Below are 8400 nucleotides of genomic sequence, written 5' to 3' on the forward strand. Positions count from 1 at the left end.
TCACAAAAAAAAAAAAAAAAAAAAAAAAAAAAAAACAGACACATAGATCAATGGAACAGAATAGAGAACCCAGAAATGGACCTTCAACTCTATGGTCAACTAATTTTTGACAACTCAGGAAAGAATATCCAATGGAAAAAAAGGCAAATCTCTTCAACAAATGGTGTTGGGAAAATTGGACAGCCAGTTTTCATTCATGCAGAAGAGTGAAACTGGACCACTATCTTATATCATACACAAAAATACACTCAAAATGAATGAAAGACCTAAATGTGAGACAGGAATCCATAAAAATCCTAGAGGAGAACATAGGCAGCAACCTCTTTGATCTCGGCCACAGCAACTTCTTGCTAGACACATCTTCAAAGGCAAGAAAAACAAAAGCAAAAATGAACCATTGGGACTGCATCAAGATAAAAAGCTTCTGCACAGCAAAGGAAGCAGTCAACAAAACTAAAAGGCAACCTACAGAATGGGAGAAGATATTTGCAAATATCTTACCAGATAAGGGGCTAATATCCAAGATCTATGAAGAATTTATCAAACTCAGCACCCAAAAACCAAATAATCTAGTCAAGAAATGGACAGAAGACATGAACAGACATTTCTCCAAAGAAGATATACAAATGGCCAACAGACATGTGAAAAAATGTTCAATGTCACTGGGGATCAAGGAAATATAAATCAAAACCATAATGAGATACCACCTTATACTAGTCAGAATGACTAAATTTAACAACTCAGGAAATAACAGAAGCTGGTGAGGTTGCAGAGAAAGAGGAACCCACTTAACACGTTTGGTAGAAATGCAAACTGGTGCAGCCACCCTGGAAAACAGAATGGAGATTCCTCAAAAAGTTGAAAATAGAGCTACCCTACAATTCAGCATTGCACTACTAGGTATTTATCCAAAGGATAAAAACACAGTGAGTCAAAGGGACACCTGCACCCACATGTTTATGGCAGCAATGTCCACAATAGCCAAACTATGGAAAGAGCCCAGATGCTACTGACAGGTGAATGGATAAAGAAGATGTGGGCTATATATATACAATAGAATATTACTCAGCCATTAAAAAGAATGAAACCTTGCCATTTGCAATGATGGGGAACTAGAGGGTATTATGGTAAACAAAATAAGTCAGTAAGAGAAAGATAAATACCATATGGTTTCATTCATATGTGGAATTTAGGAAACAAAACAGATAAACATAGAGGAAGGCAAGGAAAAAGAAGGCAAATCAGAGGGAGACAAACCATAAGAGACTCAGACAGAGGGAACAAACTGTTGCTGGAGCGAAGATGGGTGGGAGGATGGGGTAACAGGGTGATGGGCATGAAGGAGGGCACTTGATGGGATGAGCACTGCGTATTATATGCAACTGATGAATCACTAAGTTCTGCCTCTGAAACTAATAATACACTATATGTTAATTAAGTTGAATTTAAATTTCAAACATTTTAAATTAAAAAAAAAAAAAGACACTGCAGATGTGATTCCATAAGGACCTTGGGATGGGGAGTATCCTGGATTATCCAGGTAGGCCAATATAATCATGTGAATCTTTAAAAGTGGGAACATCTCCCAATAACAGCCAGTCAGAGAGAACCCTGACGACAAAGGAGTGGTCAGACCATTGCTGGCTTTGAAGATGGAGGAAGAGGGTCATGAGCAAAGGAATGTGGGCCACTTCTAGAAACTGGGGAAAGCAAGGAACAGGTTGTCCCCCCGCTAAAGCCCCCAGAAGGTATCTGGATTTTTGCCCCTTGAGCTCCTTGTCAGACTTCTGAGCTCTAGAGCTGCAGAAGAAATCTGTGTTGTTTCATGTCAGCAAGTTTGTGGTGATTTGTCACAGCAGCAAGAAGAAATGAACATAGTCACCCTTAGTCCCTTGCCACATGGTCCTCTCCATGGCAGCACTCAACCTCGTGGCTTCTCCAAAGCCAGCAATGGAGAGTGTCTCCTTGCAACTCAGAAGTTATAATTTTATGCAACATAATCACATCCATCCAGATCATCACCTTTGCTAAGTTCCACTGGCTAGCAACAAGTCACTTATCCTGCCCACACTCAGAAGAGGTGGCTACACAAAGGTCCCAACACCGGTCACAAATACCAAGTGTTTGCACCTTTCTGCAGGTCTGAGGTTCTGTCTTTTCTTGCCTCTGCACATTTGAGGGACATCCATGACTACATCTCTTGAAACCACACCCTCTGATCCTGGGGAGCCTCACAAAGGAGGGATCAGACCCCCTGGGGTCAAGAGCAGTGGGAATTGCAGATGCAGATGAGGGGGGTGCAATTCTGTGGGATGCCTGCAGGGAAAGGGTGTGATCAGGTTTGTGCTTCCAAAGGGAGCCTCTGGCCCCAGCCTGGGAGATGCTGGGCTGTGGATGGAGAGGAGCTGTTTGATTCAAGAGCTATTCACACAGTGAAATCAGTTTGAATTGAGGACTGGCTAGATGAGGTCGACTCTGTGCAGGGAGGCTTCTTTCTGCATGTCTGTGCAGGTAGGGCTGTGCAGATGCCTGGTTTGCACACAGCACAAAGCTCCCTGCCAGACTCCCTCCCTCCCTGGCCTGCTGAAACCCTTCCCGTGCTCTGCTCACGGAGCAGCAGCCTACCCAGGCAGTGTCTACTCCCAGGGGGTCATCTGTCTAACTTGTCCACCTGAAGATGGTGCTATTTTCTAAATCTCTCTAGAAGGAATGTTCTTTTACCTTTTGCACAAAGGCAGCAAATAGCAAGTCCTGTCTTCACTTTTACAAATGTCTCCACAAAGTTACTGTAACCTACTCCCTGGACACAATGCTTAGAAGTAAGTGGCATTTTGCTGTCAACTCAAAGGGATCTTGGCTCTAATTTTCATGCCTTCCCCCCGCCCCCCGCCACTGCCAAGCAAGCTCCTTCATTTATAAAATCCCCAAAGCCTATACCAGTGAGAGGTGTGGATGGTGCTTGGTAAAATTTACCAAGTTTGTTGCATTGAAGTGATTCACTTGTAAAGAGATGTGCATAATAATGAAGCTCCCATATTGGGGCTGCAGTGAGGAAGATCTGTCACCAAGGCAGAGCCCATGTGGAGTCTACTCCAAGCTATTTGCACTCATGACACTTGCCCTCACAACAACCCTATCTCTTAGGTGTCCTTGTTCTCAGTTTCCAAATTAATAAAAAAAAAAAAATACAAGGCTGAGTAGGTTAACTAACAAGCCCGGGGTTGTGGAGTTAGTAAGGACAAAGCTGAGATCAAACCCTGCCTCCAGACACCAATCTGACGGAATTCTCTCTATGAAGTGCTTGTCATCTCATCATAAATTGCCCAAAGGAAAAGAGAACCAGGATCACAAGAGCCAGTTTCTGCCAATCTGCTCTTGGAGATTATTTTTCATCTGGGTTGGGGATAGGGGATACTGTCTAATGCAGTATTTTATTTTTGCAACTAGGCTAAGTTATTCACAGTCCTGCAATGCAAACGTTTATTCTCACAATTTATTATTATTCACACATGTGACACCCAAATTCAAATAAGAAAACTTCTACAGGAATGTAAATTATGAACACTGTTAATCCAACTTTACACTCCCAGATGCCTGTGATATTATTATGTGTCAGATTCAACCTGTACACACAGATTTCAAGATGACGCTGTCCCAATTAGCCACTACTTCAAAACAAAGCATATTGGATGAGGGCCGTGTAGAAACATTGCTTTGAAAAGTCTGTTGGAAAAAAAAAAAAAGAAAAAGAAAAGAAAAGTCTGTTGGAGAGGAGGAAGGATGGGAAATTCATCTGCTTTCTTCGTTGGTCAACTTGACAGTGTGTTAACTCCTTGGAGATTCAGGGACTGTTATCTAGACCCTGCAGGAAGCCCTGGGGGAAGCCAGAGCCTCTGGTGGTCCAGCCCTGCCCAAACACAGGTGTGATTCCTCTCTCTGACCAGGTGATGGTGCACATCAGGGCTCTTGTACTGTGGCAGCTGTGCCCAGACCTTTACAAAATCCTTCTCTGATTGACTTACTTCACTCAGCATAAGGACAATCATCATATGGTTTCACTTGTATGTGAAATATAAGGAATAGTGAAAGGGATTATAAGGGAAAGGAGGGGAACTGAGTGAGAAAAAAACAGAGAAGGAGACAAACCATAAGAGACTCCTAACTCTGGGAAACACACAAAGGGTTGTGGAAGGTGAGGTGTGTGTGTGTGGGGGTAACTGGGTGATGGGCACTGAGTGGGGCACTTGATGGGATGAGCACTGGGTGTTATACTATATGTTGGCAAATTGAATTTAAATTAAAAAAAAATAGCACAAAGTCCAGTAGCCTTTACCAGGACACCACTTGCAAGGAAACAAGATGTGGAACCAAGAGCTAGAAGGAGGGGTGTGCTCAGGCTTATGTAGGCAGAGGTATAATTCAGGACCAGTTCAGTCCAAACAATAAACTGAACAAATGCTTAGAGAAATAATATACCATTTGCAACATATCAATATAATACAATATAATAGTACATACAAATGTGTACACAGGACACTTGAATCAATAGGAACAACAATCACCAGCATTAGATCTTTCGGAACTTCAGATAAATAATGCTTGGAGTTTATGAATACGTATACTTAAGGTGAATTTTAAAAATGAAAGGTGGAACAGATATCATAAGAAAATAATAATATGCCAAGAACTCCTATTTCATCCAGGAATGAAAACAGTCATCGGAATGTTAAATAAAGTTAATGAACTGATAAAAGCACACATTGAAAGAAGGTGACAATACAGTATGTGATGTAGACATTAGATGTGATGACATTGCCATATCACCCCAAACATAATCCAGAGAAATGGGGATAGAAAAACACGAAAGACATGAATTCACAAGGAAAAAGATATAACATGCATGTAATTGAAACAAGCCGATGAGAAGGTCAATATGTAATGGGGTAATGACTGGAAAAATTGATAACTGCCTAGGACTTCTTAGGGACATAAATTATCAGATTCAGGAGGCACAGAAGCCCCAGTAAAGATGACTAAACAGAAAGATGCACCTTGGACCTGTTGCAGTGACATTGAATAATGCCAAAGGCAAACAGAAGATCTAAACAAAGAACTCAAGGGAAGAGAGACATTGCCTACACTGGAATGGCATTTAGGCTAAATTACTAGGTTCTAGGGAAGATATTTTTGTCGTTAAGATGTCTAAAGCTGCAGGGTTTTCCCATTCCCCCGTCTCCAGAGAGAGGACAGCTGAGGATACAGGAGACACCCAACCACATGGAGTGGAGGGCCTGCGGGGACCAACCTGCCCAGTAACGTCTGGTCTTCTGGTCTTCGACTCAGTTAAGCATTACCCCTCTTTTTGCCAATGCTGCTGTGTCCAGAAAACCTGTGCAAACGAAGAGCAACCACAGGCGAGCCAGGTGACCCATAGCTGAGCTCTACTTGATTGGGTTGGTTTGAGTGGAAGTTGGGATACTTTGCAAAGGAGAGAGTCAGTTATAATGGGGATGCACTAGCCACATAGGGGATTGCACTGAACCTAAGCATGACTCTTGCCTCTATCCTTTCTTTCCTATTGCATAAATATGAGAAGACTTTTTAAAATTCAAATGGCCCCCTCTGTGTAGTTTCTCGCTGTTGGCTCCCACCTAATGAAGGTAGGAGATCCACCAACCACTAGGATGGAGCCCCAAGTCTCTGGTCGATAGGGGTGCTGAGTTAGGGACAGTGACCGCTCAGAGCAAGCACGAAGGCAATGCCAGCTTTGGCCCTACCCTGCAGATTCCTGGACTCTTCTCCTTACCCGCAGACCATTTGTCCAGGTTCCAGCCTCCCCCAAACACCCAGCTCTCCCTTGTTTCCACACCCATACCCCTTCTGTTTGTTTTAGGCTGGAGGATACGGGGACATTGGATGAAAACACAGCACAGTCATCTAAACAACGGATGCCAAAGAGAGAAATTCCAGCCTCACTTTAAGGCAAGAACATGTTTTCATGGCTTTTTAAGCTGTCTTGAGAGCATTCAATCCCAATGTACTTGTGGGAATGCAAAACCCAACATAAAAAGAAAAAAAGCAATAAATATGAAGAAATAAAGATGGGGTGCCTGGGTGGCACAGCTGGTTAAGCATCCAACTCTTGGGTTTTGTTTAGGTCAGGATCCCAGGGTCTTGAGATCCAGCCCCGGGTTGGGCTTGTGCTGAATGCAGAATCTGCTAAAGTTCCTCTCTCCCTCCCCTCTGCCCCTGCCTTATCTCAAATAAATAAACCTTAAAGAGAGAGAGAGAGACAGAGAGAGAGAGAGAGAGAGAATATTTATACCCATAGGCTGACTGCCATCTCTCCCAGAAGAGGTCCTGTCTCAAGGCAGTTCTGACAAAGACCATCGGATGAACTGAAGCAGGTCAGGTCACCCAGGGCCTGAATTACTAGCTTTTTATTTTTTATTTTTTTTTTATTTTTTTTTTAATTTTTTATTTATTTATGATAGTCACAGAGAGAGAGAGAGAGGCAGAGACACAGGCGGAGGGAGAAGCAGGCTCCATGCACCGGGAGCCTGACGTGGGACTCGATCCCGGGTCTCCAGGATCACGCCCTGGGCCAAAGGCAGGCGCCAAACCGCTGCGCCACCCAGGGATCCCTTTTTTTTTAAATAATAAATTTATTTTTTATTGGTGTTCAATTTGCCAACATACAGAATAACACCCAGTGCTCATCCCATCAAGTGCCCCCCTCAGTGCCCGTCACCCATTCACCCCCACCCCCCGCCCTCCTCCCCTTCCACCACCCCTAGTTCGTTTCCCAGAGTTAGGAGTCTAGCTTTAATTCTTCCTTCCTCAGAGTCTCTTTGGCTGCTTATTTTAAAGAAGACAAATATCTTTTTTTTTTTTTTTTTTTTTAAGAAGTAGTCAGTGGGAAAACAGTCTACCTGGGCAGAAGGGACTCCAAGTACTCTCCAGTATGAAATGGCCCAGTGGAGCAGATCAAGGTGTCTGACCTTGAGGCCAGGAGGGACCAGGAGACACTTGTCTCTGAACTTGCACATTCGGGTTTGCCCACATCCATCTCCGTGCAGCAAGTGACTTCAGACAATCAGAGCTCGTGACTCTTCTTATGCTCCCCCTCTCGTATGCAATCTCAAGTCCAAATGCCTCAGCAAGACCTGCCTGTCATGACCTGCTCTTGCCATGTCCCCAGCACCCTGTTACCGCACATGCCTGCTTGGAGCCACCGAGCCCCCCTGCTGCCTCGGATGGATGCTGCTCTCCACCTACCCGATCTAAGCGTTTGCTTCCTCCTTTTCCTTTGACGTTGTCTCTCTGCTGAATCCATCAAACTGACAACCCCTGTGATCCAGATGTGAACTCGGAGCTGAGGACAAGAAGGTGGCCCCCGACAAGTGGCCTGGTGTTCTGTTGCTGAACATGAACATTTTGCGGCACATCGACAGCTGACCAGGCCACTCTGCCCATGATGGATTGTGAATAAGGATCTTTACCCAAACTACAGAAAGGACCAAACATGCCCCACTCCTGGCTAAGAGAGTGACTGCAGATTCTTCACCAAACACAGCTTGAGCCTCCCTCTGATTTCCCCTCCATGGGGGAGATTCCCGTAGGTAAGACTTAGGTCAGATGCCCACTATGGAACTACCTGCTTCTTTATCACATCTGAAGCAGAGCATGGGCCTGCTTCCTTAAACCCTTCCCAACGCCACCTAGCAAAATAGGCTTTTATAAGCATAAACATACCTAGAAGAAAGTCGTTATGGCCATCATCAAAGAGATTATTTGCTGTGTTCTCCTCTAGCATTTTTATGGTTTTAAGTTTCATATTTAGGTCTTTTAATCCATTTTGAAGTTATTTTTGTGTTTAGTGTAAGAAAATGGTCTGGTTTCATTTTTTTTTTTTTTTTGCATGTAGCTGTCCAATTTTCTTGTTGAAGAGACTGACTTTTTTCCATTGGATATTCTTATTGTAATCTTATTAAAACAATCTTGTTTTTGGCGCAGTTGTAAATGGGTTTCCTTAATTTCTCTTTCTGCTGCTTAATTATTGTTGTATACTAATTAATAGATTTCTGTATATCAATTTTGTATCCTGAGACTTTACTGAATTTTTTAAGTCATTTTAGCTGTTATTTGATGTAATCTTACGGATATCATGTTGTCTGCCAATAGTGAAAGTTTCACTTCTTACTTGCCCATTTGAATGCCCTTTCTTTCTTTCTTTCTTTTTCTTTTTTCCTTATCTTTTTCTTTTTTTCTGATTGCTGTACTTAGCTCTTCAGGTACCATGTTAAATAACACTGGTGAGAATGGACATCCCTCCCTTGTTCCTGACCAAAGAGGAAAGCACTCAATTGTTGCCCATTGTGGATGATAATAGCTGTGGTT

This window comes from Vulpes vulpes, unplaced genomic scaffold (genome assembly GCF_048418805.1).
Source record: "Vulpes vulpes isolate BD-2025 unplaced genomic scaffold, VulVul3 Bu000000788, whole genome shotgun sequence".
NCBI classification, from domain to species: domain Eukaryota; kingdom Metazoa; phylum Chordata; class Mammalia; order Carnivora; family Canidae; genus Vulpes; species Vulpes vulpes.